Raw genomic sequence first — 12652 nt, 5'->3', positions numbered from 1 at the left:
TATTTAATGGGCTTTTTAATGGTTTGGAATTGGAAGCCCAACTAAGCTTAAATTCCTATTGAATTAAAACCACACACCCCTTAGGATCTTATAAATTTCCCATAAATATTTTAGGCCATTTTAGTGCCTCAATATCTTTTTATAAATTTTCTATTTTGATTGACCCTAAACCATAAGGGATTTACCTAAGGAAACCTATGTAGAGGCTTGGGGTGAAATCATAGACTACAAAACCCTCATACAAATATACATTCATGAGAAATTATTGTGCTGATCCTCTATTGATTCACTAAGTTGAGTTTTTAAATGTTCAAGTAAATAAATCTATAACTTTGTAAATTCAATTGACGAAAGTGGAAAGCGTAAATGGATTTTTGAAACTCAAGGATAATATACACATCCTTGAGGAGTCTAAAATCAAATTTGAGTCAAATTTGACATGATAAAGGTACCAAATTAAATGTTTTGGTTATTTCTATAAACAGATATTTAGTAGTAATATAGTGATTGTTAATGTTTGTAAATATTTTTTAATAGCCACTATTTTCTTGAATTCATAGTTGGGCTTACTTACAACATCAATCCACTTTATGATAAAATATGATTTTTAAAATTTTGTATAATTTATTATAATAAAAAATAACAAATCAAACTATTATACAATCAAATGATAAGTTGGCTGCACATTTCAACTTGAAGACACTTGATTGGTAACATGAAATGCTATGGGACATAGTGCCAGCATGTCATCCTTCTTAGATGTTCAATATATGATCAAATGACTTTGGTTTAGAGCCTTTAAACCATGGGTCGTTATATGCTAATTAATACAACAAGATTAAGATCTTCCTTTAAAATCAAATGGGTCAGATAATCTTGATTTTATCTTTCTACCACTACTTTTATTGTTTATCCATTAATATATAATCATTAAATTTAAGAATTCCACCTAACAAAACCCCTCCTAATCAATTTAGTAGGACCTAGATAATGGGAACACTTAATCAGATGGTTAGATTACCATGGATTAAAGGTTTCCATCATAATTTCATAAAATCATAATATATTGAGCCTAGCATTATAATAAATTATGTACTAATCCATTAGTTAGGGTTTGGCTTGGGATGATTTCATCAAGGTTTAGAGAAGAATTAATCTTTAGACCTGGTTATTAAAACCATTAAATTTGGTTTTGGCTTCTCACTGATCAAACCCTTATTTGAGTTAACTCTAGCTCACACTCAAAGGGCTCTAGAGGACTTAGAATTGTAGGAAAATGGATGCTCTCACTCGAAATAAGCTCAAGAAAAAAAAGTAGGAACCTAGCTCCTTTGAAAATCTTGTTATTTGTAAGCATTTAAAAATGCATATGTGTGAGCATTGCCATATCAGGCCATAAGGCTTATTTAGGGAGGCTAAATGAAATGCAAGAAAGTGTATAAAGGACATTTAGATCTTGGATTGAGCTAGCTAAGTTGCATTGGAAGTTTGAATGAAAATTATGTTGGGTTCTAATGCTTTTAACTAATTCATGGCTATGCATTGGTTCAACTAGGTTTGGCTAGGTTTTTGGGTATTTAAGGCATTCTCTAAGTCATATGGGTCAACTTGTTTCAAACATTGGAATGTTGAATCTGATCTTGACCCTTTTCAGCTAACTACTTTAATTAGGAACATTTGGTTGAACCAACTCTACCCAAAGTATTGGTTTACAAGGGTGTATCTTAGATTCATAAGCACTTAATAACAAGGTTTTAGTCCCATGGTGTGTGGGATTTTAGGTTTAATTCAAAGGGCATACTTTATTGGTCAAGTAGGTTACCAATGGTTGACTTGGTCAACCCTAGTTAGAAAAAATAACATAGGCTCCAATGAGTTTAGGGAAGTTTATTTGACTTTTTAGAGGGCTTAGGTTACAACCCTAAAGTCTAAGGTTGTGTCTAACCTAAGAAAGACATTTAGGGGTTTTTAGGGTTTTTAAGGATTCATTGTCAAACTAGTATGACCATGATTTAGCCAAGGGTTTAAATAGATCAAACAACTTTAGAAATATATTTAGGTTGACTAGGGTTAGTTTAAAGAGTTTGTGCTTATGTTAGACTGAGTGCATCCTTGTATGGCATAAGTTATAATTAAGAACCAATTAAGCTCTAACCTATACTTGGTCTTAGACATGGGTATGGAATAATCACAAAGACTGCCCATTATTATTAGGAGGTGGTCAAAAGAATATCTTTGCAACTAAGGTCTAGTTAATACTAAATCCTTATGTTTCTCTTTATAGTTCCTATAGCCTAGATCTACACTGAGTTAGGAGTATCTAAGCACTAAGGATGAATATATGAAGGGATTTTAGATCTATTCAAAAATTGTAGTTAGTTAACAATATTGTGAAACCAGCAGAACCAAGTCATTCAATTCATCTTCATTAAATAAAAACTAATGAAAGTTAGATTAGAATTCTTTTTTCTACCAAAGGTGATTTATTTCAATTTACTAATTGTTGATTTAATTTACTCTTCAAATTTAGGATGCTCATCCCTAATTTAAAATTAATCTAAATTATCATAATTTTCTGAACAAATCCTATTACAAGAATTAACAATAACAACAACTACTACTACAAGTCTTTATCCCACTTAGTGGGCTTGGCTACATGAATCTTTTTTTTTTTTTTGCCTTTTTCATGTTATAAGTTGAATTCACATTTAAATCTAATAAAAAATGATCTTTTATAATATTTTATAACCAAGTCTTTTTAGGTCTACCTCTACCTTTCTTAACATAAGTCAAATATAATACCTCAACCTTTCTAACTAGGTCATCATAAGGCCTTCATTTAATGTGACCAAACCGTCTAAGATAACTCTCTCTAATCTTATTTTCCACTGGAGCTACTCCAACCATTTCACATATATGCTCATTTTATTTCCTATCTCTAAGGGAAAAGCCAATCATCCACCTAAGCATCGTCATCTCTGCAACACATAACTTAGTATTATGCTTCTCTTTTAGTGGCCAACATTTGACACAATAAATAATTATTGGTCTCACCACCATCTTATAGAATTTTCCCTTAAGTTTGACGGGAAATTTTCTATCACACAATGAGCCCGATATTTCCTCCACTTCAACCATACAACTTAAATTATGCTAATAATATCCCCATCTATTTCACCATCACTCTAAACAATAGATCCAAGATATCTAAAATATGAACTCTTATTAATAACTTGATCACCTAAAGTAACAATCCCCTCACTAGGTCTATTGCTACTAAAATTACACTACATATATTGAGTTTTAGATCTACTAAAGCAAAAATCATTAGACTATAAGGTTGACTTCCATGAAAGAATTAATAGAGTATGTAAAATGACTAACAAACTCCACATTGTTATGGATAAATGATATTCATCATCATTTACTAGATGAACAAAATTAGAGCCAATTCCTATTTATATTTTTATTTTTAAATATTTTGTGTTCGACAAATTTTCAAATTATTGGGTTTTGCATGTCAAAAAAGATGTCCTTGCAACTTTTTAATTAAATCTGTTACATGTATGGGATATCATTCATAATTTTCTTTTCCATTTTCTTTTCTTTTCCTATTACATGTTCTTAAATCTTTGCCAATTTAAACACTCCAAAAAATATTGAATGGTTTTTAAGCATGTAGTAATAGACATGCTAAAAAATTACAACATCATGAATTAAGAATGGTTGCAAGTTACCCTCAATATAGTTTTTAATGCCATCCCAAAAATATTTGATGTACTGATAGAGGGAGCAAGGATGCATCCTGTATTCAATTAGCTAGGATTAACTAAGAAAAGTATTTATGGAAGTATCTAAGTGAATAATGTGAAATTTTTCTTACATCCTAAGATTTTCATCCCCCAAAAATAGTATGTCTAAATCCAAATCCCTATCACCTTTTTCATTGAGACCCATTAACATCTTCTTGTCAAACAAGTGCTTATGGGTGCTCACCTTCAAGTAGGTAAGATTTTTATGAATATAGATGTTGATTAATTTAATAAGAACAACAACTACATTAGATAATATGAAATTTCTTTCATTCATAGAGATATAAAGTGGATGATTAAAATCATGGGTTCCTAATAGTTGATCATCATTAGAGGAAGTGACCCCAAGATCCACATTAAAATATAAGCCCTGATCAGGTTACACCATAACAAATATGTTAATTAATTATAGCTTTGATTAAAGCCTCCATAATCTCCTTATGACTAAACCAAACCATCATAATTAATCAATTTTTAAGCTAGCTTCCCATGATGAGCTAAGAAATTATAATAAACCTTAAGAATTCCACCATCAGGTGGATCCTTATTAAATGCATTTTTGAATGTCTAAATCCCTATCAATTTTCAAAATTACTTCTTAGGTACTCCCACCCTATTATAGATTAAGACCCTAATCAATATAGGGGAAAACCTAATGATGTATCCTTAATTAGACCTGAATGGCTTAAATATTTCCTTGATAAATTCCCAAGAGTATAAAAAAAAAATCCAAGTCAGTGCATGGTCATGCATAGGTTAAATCCTAACATTTATATAATTTCAACCCATGCACTCAAGGTGAGATTTTCTCAAATAACTCAAAGCCTATTTCGAAACTATTTTAACTCATTTAAACTCTGATCAAATCTTAGTTAACCAAGTTTAACCAAGAAACCTTAAAAACCCTAAAAGTACCTAAATAACCTTTTTAGGTTAGACTTAACCAAAGATTATTTTTTCTAATTCACACCTTCTCTCTCTTCTTGCACTTTTGTGATCTAGGAATTATAGTGCTTCAGGTAGGTGTCAAAATGACACCGTGGCAAAATCTTCTGAAGTTCCACCCAAGCTCATTTTTGTCTGGATCTTCGTGGAAGAAGAAGAAGCGGTTCACCAGCCACTACATCCAGGGATCACCAGAAATCATGAAACCTGGTGGATACTTGCTCTTTGATCAATGATTCGCCCTCAAGAGGGAAGAGGTCTCGGGTAAGACATACTGGCCATCCACACCAACAATTGAAGATCTGGTGGTGCTACCCAAAGACTTGAATGAATAGCCATCGCTGTTAAGAACAACCGAGATCCAATTAGAATTTGCGCGTAGCTTCTTGTTTTTGGGAGCATCAACCTGAAGCCCCGACTCCTCATAAAATAAGAGAGCCTTAACACCTATCTGCCCGAGTACACCGAACCGCATTTATCCGAGTGATCCATAAATGACAAAAATCTGCTGTCTTGAAATGAAAGCCTTACTAAAGGAAAGTCCCAGGTACCTATCATTTTGATCCATTTTCTAGAATCAAGGCGCGAAGCGTCTGTGGAAACTCATAGATGATAGTGGCTTTCCTTTTATACGTGAGCTAGTTTATCGAGAAACTATCGCCCAAAGGTGTTTTATGAAACTTCCAAAATGCTAAGATCCTTTCCAATCCAAATTCATGCATTCTTGTAGTAAATCAATGATACATTACCAAGACTCCTCCTTGGATCCAGGTACTTCAGAGATGGATGATTTCTTTATTCTTTATTCAAAGCTTCCTTCCACATTAACTTCTCCCAAAACTTCTGCAAGCGAGGGGATGACAACCATTAATTATGAAAATAGAGCCTTTTAAGCCATGCAGTGCCCCACCCTCACTCTGTCCAATTAGTTCTCTATCTTAACTATTGGAATCTTTCCTATCTCTTAGCAGTTTGAAACAGGAAAAGAGAAAGTGGCATGATTCAAATGCCACTCACCGAGACGAGACGATTCAAACCGCATTGAATGTCAATGTTAGCCTTTACTGCCTTCTTCTAGAAACCTAAGAAGAAGAAAAGACTGTTATTGACTATGTGGATCTAGGTTCATCTTCAAAAATGGGTCTATCTCGGCTCAAGGAGTCGGCTCACCTTTTTCCAGGTTATCGGTCTTCTAATGGACACTTGTTGAGCACAAGTTTGAGCCCAATTTCATTATCATTTATTGCAAGTTCAAGCTCACTATCATTTCTTTAATGTTCACTTGATTAAGCTTTGATTTTATTGATGACCGAACAAGATTGTGTTGCTAATCAATTACTATATTATGTCCTCGAAACCTCTGGGCCTTTTTGAGCTCCTATGAGGTGTGCTATGTTTCAGGTTGCCTGCCGACTTAACCTTTCACTGATGTCTCGTAACCAATCAATGAATGCCCTTCTCCGGCCTGAGAAAAGCAGCGAACTCAAAAAGCTAGTCGCTTTTTTTGACTTTGGACACGAACACTATTTTGTTATCAGCTGAAACCCGCCTGAGAGATGGAATGAAAGAATGCAACCACTAAGTTGATACTTCAGAATTAGCTGGGGCGGACATTCCTCATGCTGTAGTTCCCTCTGGTCCATAGTTTCTTTAGAAAAAACTTACGATCTTCTTGATTAGGATTTTATGATTCGAGTTTGTATGAAGTTGGAAATACTCGATTCTTAGCTTCACCTCATTATGAACTGTGTTACTGCTCTCCTTGATATGGAATGAAGTCGTGCTAGCGGCTCTCTCTTCTTTTTTTCCGCCGACCGGGTCAATTCATTAACCCGAGCAGGTGGGCTCTATGCGGTTCACGTTTTCTTTTTTTTTTCATAGAGAACTTCTCATTCTCTTATAGAATGGAAGCCGGCGTCCAAGCGGGTCAAGCCCAACAAAGCGAGCCAATCCTTAAAAATAGAACAATCTTCAATAGGATAGCTGACTACCCGATGGTATGGGCAATAATTTGAATCACCAGTATGCTTTGACTCTTCGTGCCTATTGCATTCAAGCAGTTTTAAATCCATTTTCAATGCCTGTCAAAAGAATTTGGCGCGAGATGGTTGTTTTTGTTGTTCCTGTGAAGCGTAGATTATTCGCTAAGTGAATGAAGGTTATCAATCTATTTTTGGCTTGGGCCAAACACTTTTTCTCCCTGGTTGAGCTTTCTACAAAAAAAGTGATGCGAGAGCGTATTCTCTTATCTGCCTAGCAAAACTTCTTCTATCAAATAGCGCTTATAGTACTGTTCACAAAGTTGATAAGTTCATTCCTGTAGAAGTCTATTTGTCAGGCTATCCGCCTAAGCCAGAGGCAATTATAGATGCTATAACAAAACTTGGTAAGATGATATCCTAAAAAATATTTTAAATCCAAAAGTTCCTACGAATTAGTGAATCAATCAGGGTTCCTTCGATCCCTGCTTGAAGAGGGGTCACCAAGTACACTAACGGTGTGATCATCTCACATTTTGGTGTTACTGTGGAGCTTATTTGTTTTGTTTATTGTGATTTGTATTATAAGGGCTTTTGTCCTTAGTTATTTTTGTTCCTTTGTTAATAGCATCTACTCCAGCATCCTCTACACCTAACCCTTGGGAGTTCCTCCTAATGGTCGATTGTTGGGAAAACTAGCTTCTTTGGTCTAAATGGGGATGATAATTCCTCCAACTCTAATTATCATGATGTCATTTTGGGTGCCTTTTCTTTAAAAGAATAGGCTTTCTCTTTTGTTTCATCATTTGTTAAAGGTTTCCTAAGAATTTTCATTTTTGTTGAGAATGTTGTAAAGTTAGGATCTCCCTTTCAATTTAGTTTGGTTGAATATTTTCCATCAGTAAACCTAATCTTGATTAGATCCAATTATTTTTGGGTAACTTGAATTTTTTGTGAGGATTGCTTGTTGGTCTATTAGATGCTAGGAATGTTGGGATTCAACTCTCAAATTATTTAGATTATAGTCAAATTATTTTTAGGAGATTCTTCTATATAATGACTATCAAATGATATTATTAAAATAGACTCCTTTATTTGATATTCAGGAAGAATCAACTATTATACTAAGTTGTCTTGCTTTCCCAAATTTATGATTACATTTTTTAATCCTCATGTTCTTTATGATTTTTGTTTGATCTTTGGTAGACTGTTGCAAACTGTTCAAGCTACTGCCTCTAGGTCAAGGCCTTCAATAGCAAGGATATTCGTTGAAATGAATATTACAAAGAAGCACCCAAAAAAGATTTGGCTTGGTCCTCAAATGTCAAGTAAATTACATAAAGTTAAACCTAAGAATATTCTGGATTACTATATCCATTCTAAAATCCATGTCCATTCTATTAATAAATATTTTATGGTTCATCCCCATCTAAAATGGAATACTAAGGCTTTGAAAATTGAGGAGGAATTGTAGAATGGGGAGAAGAATGAACAGGGTGGTGATGCTTTGTCTCATTTGATTCCCAGTGCTTGTGTGCTTCTGTGCATGGCTGATGACATGGAAACTATACCTTTTGAAAATTCCAGGTAGGAAATGGTGATGATAAATGATGTAAATGATTTAGATAAACTTGATGAGATTATGGAGCCTATGGATGATATGATATTTAATAGTTCTGTTGTTATTTTATTAGGTGGGAAATTTAATGTTGGTGTGATTAATTGTGTTAATTTAGTTGGGTTGAATGACTCTTCCCCATATGATGATATGGCTATGGATGTGGGGTGTTATGTTGGTGATCAACCTCAATCCCAATTTTAGTGTGGTCTAAATTAGAAATCCTCTTTGATTTCTTAATCTACCATAAATTCTAGTAAGGATGTATTGTTGGATGATAAGGGGAATGATACTTCGTATAATTTGCGTGAGGATGCTACGGAGGAGGGTGAGATTGTGCCTCAATCTACTAATTATTTTGTGGCTCAAAAAACAATGGTCCATATAGATATAATTAAGGTTTTTATGTCATCACCTACTAATTGGCATTATCCATAATAAAGTTACTAAGAATTTGGATGATAGGTTTACTAAGGTTACTAAAAAGAAAAAACAAAAATAACAAGAACCCTGTTGCTTATACCCCACGGGTTACTAAAGTTTTAAATGCTTTAAAATTTAAATAATGTTACTTGTTAAGGATTTCATTTGGAAAATCACGGGTGCGGGTGGCAATATTTCTAGGGATAGTGTGAGAAATTTATATAGGATTCATGATATTTTTGTTATTGTTTTAAAAGAGTTTTTAATTTTGCCTTCTAATTTACATTTGACTAGTAAAAAGCTGGGTTTTGGTTTGGTTTTAGCTAATTTTTCCAATACAATTTGGACTTTTTTGGAATTTGCTTGTTATGTTGGGATTATCTTTTATTTTCCTCTTACTATTCACATGCATACTGATTTTCACCAGTTTTCATGTTTTGCCTTTTTTGTTTATGTTTATTATTCAAGGTTGAGTGGAAAAAATCTTTGGAAGTAATTATCTTCTTTTTTTCTTGTACTAATTCTCCTCGGATGGTTTATGTTTATTTTAATACAATTTCTAATTCAGCCAAAAGATTTGGGGGTAATTCTCCAAACTTCTATACTATGGAAAACTTTAACAATATGATGAAAATGCAATTTACATGATATTGGCTTTTTAAGATTACTTTTCCCTTGAATAAATTAACCATGTGGCAAAGGCTTGATTGTATTCTCTTTAATGATCTATGGAATGTAACTTATCATATGACTCACACTGAGCACTTCACTAGAACCTTATATGATCAATCACTTTTCTTTTAGGTATTACTCTACAAAAGTTTCCTACCCCCTTTTTTTTACATTTCAAAATATGCGGCTTCTTGATGAATCCTTTTTTTCAATCTATTTAAAGTAATTGGCATGCTCCATTATTTCTTGTTAATAATATCGATGATATAAGTAGATTGTGGTTTAAGCTTAAAAGACTAAAATAAAAGCTGAACTAGTCAAAAATATTGCTTTTAAGAATATTTTTTCTAATATACTATAAAATAAAAATCAAGTAGCTATTTCTAAGAACAATTATATCAATGATTCATTTTTTAAGAATCTTACTATGTTCGATGAAGCAAAGGTGATTTTGTTCAAACTTAAGCAAAAAGAAAATACCTTTCTTAGGCAATTGCCTTCTTCTAAGTTCTTGGTGGAAGGTGAGAAGAACACTAAATTCTTTCAAAATATTGCTAATCAGAAAAGTTTGCTGTTCAAACTCATAAAATTTCTAATTTGAATGGCATTTCTATTAAATTTCCTGATCTGATTCGTGCTTCTAAGGTTGAGTGATTTCAAAATGTTTTCAATAAATATTTTAATCATGATATAAATTTGGATCAATTTTAATTCCTTCTTTAATTTATAAGGAGGATAACTTATTCCTTACTTGTGCTCTTTAGAGCAGGAGACATGGGTTGCCCTTAAAAGTATGAACTTAGAGTATGTGGTAGGACGAGATGGCTTCACCACCAAATTTTTTTAGAAATGTTGGACCATTATTAAAGGAGACTTAGTGGAAACTTTGAACGATTTTTTTAAGAGTTATTCTTACCCCAAAATTTTCACTTATACTACTATAGCTTTGGTGCCTAAAAAAGAAGCCATTATGTTTTGGGATGACCTCAACCCTATTAACCTTTTGTTTCTTTTTTAATAAACATATTGTTAAGCTTGTTATGAGGACATGGGCCTCCTTTTTTTATTTAAAATCATTTCTCTAGGCAAATAGTTTTGTTAAGGGCCAATTTATTTGTGATAATGTTCTTCTTGCTTAAGAGATCATTCAAGATCTTTATTCTACTATTACTTATGGGAATATAATTTTTAAAATTGATATTACTAAAGGTTATGGAAAATTGAATTGGAATTTCCTTTATAGGATATTAAATTTATTTGGTTTCAATATTGATTTCAACAAGCTCATAAAAATAGTGTTAATAATTGATTCTTTTCTGTTATTATTAATAACAAGAGTCATGACTATTTTAAGTCATCACATGGTCTTAGGCCAGGGGATCCTCTATCTCCTGCCCTTTTTATTATTGCCTTGGAATATCTTTCTAGCTGGTAGGATAAGTTTTATAGAAACTATCCTAATTTGTAGCTTTATACCATGGGTGGTTTTCCTATTTCGCATATGAGTTTTACTGATGATGTTTTTTCTTTAAATGGTTCCATTAAAATTTTAATCATTCATTTTAAATTTATGAATTAGTTTCAAAGGTTAAGTATTTAACTTGTTAACTAAGAAAAAAGCTATTTTATAACTACCATGACTATTACTAAGTAGAGAATCTCCATTATTCATAATAAATTTAGGTTTTCTCAAAATTCTTTACCTTTAAAATATTTAGGGAATCTTCTCTATATTTTAATACTAAATTTAAATGCTATAGTGCTTAATAAGCAAACACCATGGCACTGAAATCCCTAATGATGTAATGCTTGTTCAAATTTAGGTCCATAAAGTTTGCTCAAAAAATCATTTATAATTAGTCAAAATCAAAATTTATGACTTAACTAATAATTCATAAGACTTTTTTTTTTAATTCTAAAAAAAACCAAACACATTAAAAAAAACTCACAATCAAACTAACATAACATTTTAAAACATTTAATAGAATAGGGTTGCCTCTCAAATAGAGCTAAATTTATATTCTATAACCAAACTTCTCTAGATTTATCAATTTGGTTATGATACATCACTGCAACTCCTCAAGTGGTATACACTATGATCCTTGCCTTTCTCCTTATGATGGAATTTGGTATTTCTTGGCAATGATCCAAGAGATCTGCTACTAGAGGAGATTGTAAGTTATCTTACTTTATTTTTCAAGTTTTTGTTTGAAGTAGCTTGACTTTTCATTTTAGTTCAAATTGAATCACTACCTCCTCAAAATGTAACTTCCTATCTAAAAAATTATTATTTTTATTAAAACCTTGGGGATGAAAAGGTCTAGGATTTACTATATATTGCTAAGGATTATTCTAATTTCACCCTTGATTAGATTGACTTCCACTCCACTAACTATTACCACCAATATTATTATTTGGCCAACTAAATTTTGTGTGGTTCCTCCAACCAAGATTATAAGTATTAGAATAGAGATTATTTTAAATTTCAAATTAAATTTACCTACTCTATCCCTTGTTCATTAATATCACCAATTGAATTCAAATCATGCTCTTCTAGTTGCATAGATGATCACCAAATTAACTCTAATAATATTTAAATTTAGAGATTGCATATATCTGAGCGAAAATAATAGACAAACCATTTGGTTCATAAAATCCTCTTGCTATCTTCAGATTCACCTTATCAAAAGGCCACATGAAATTATTTGTAGAAATCTCTTCAATTAGTTTATAGGCTTCCTCAAATGGCTTATACATTAAAGATCCTCGAGTTGCTACATCTATAATTGACCTATGGGTTCCTAACAATCTATTATAAAAGGTCTAATTAACCAATCAATTGAGTAAAGTGTGATGAGGGCATTTTTTAAGTATTCCTTAAATCTCTATCAACATTCATATAAAAACTCTCCTCAAATTGAGCAAAAGATATGATATCATTTCTTAGCTTATAGATTTTGGAAGTTAGGAAATACTTAGCTAAGAATTTGTGTGCTAACTCATTCCAAGTTGTTATAGAGCTTGGGGGCAAAGAATTTAACCATATCTTACCTTTATCTCTTAGAGAAAATGAAAATAAATGAAGCCTAAAAGCATCTTCACTGACACCATCATAGTTGAATGTTGCACAAATTTCTAAAAATCTAGCTAAGTGTAGTTTGGGATCCTAAGAATAGTTCCTCCAAACTAGTAATTTTGTACCA

At 32.3% G+C, this 12652-nt stretch overlaps 1 non-coding gene across 1 annotated transcript; it reads left to right on the top strand.

Moving 5' to 3' along the window:
* Positions 1 to 12295: 12295 nt before the first annotated feature.
* Positions 12296 to 12399, top strand: LOC114580229. Its single transcript, XR_003701556.1, has one exon. It is a non-coding gene; the product is annotated as a small nucleolar RNA R71 (small nucleolar RNA).
* The last annotated feature ends 253 nt before the right edge of the window (positions 12400 to 12652 follow it).

This window comes from Dendrobium catenatum, unplaced genomic scaffold (assembly GCF_001605985.2).
Source record: "Dendrobium catenatum unplaced genomic scaffold, ASM160598v2 fragScaff_scaffold_860, whole genome shotgun sequence".
In the NCBI taxonomy this organism is placed as follows: Eukaryota; Viridiplantae; Streptophyta; class Magnoliopsida; order Asparagales; family Orchidaceae; genus Dendrobium; species Dendrobium catenatum.
The sequence above is the reverse complement of the archived record's forward strand: the minus strand, read 5'-3'. Positions and strand labels throughout refer to the sequence as shown.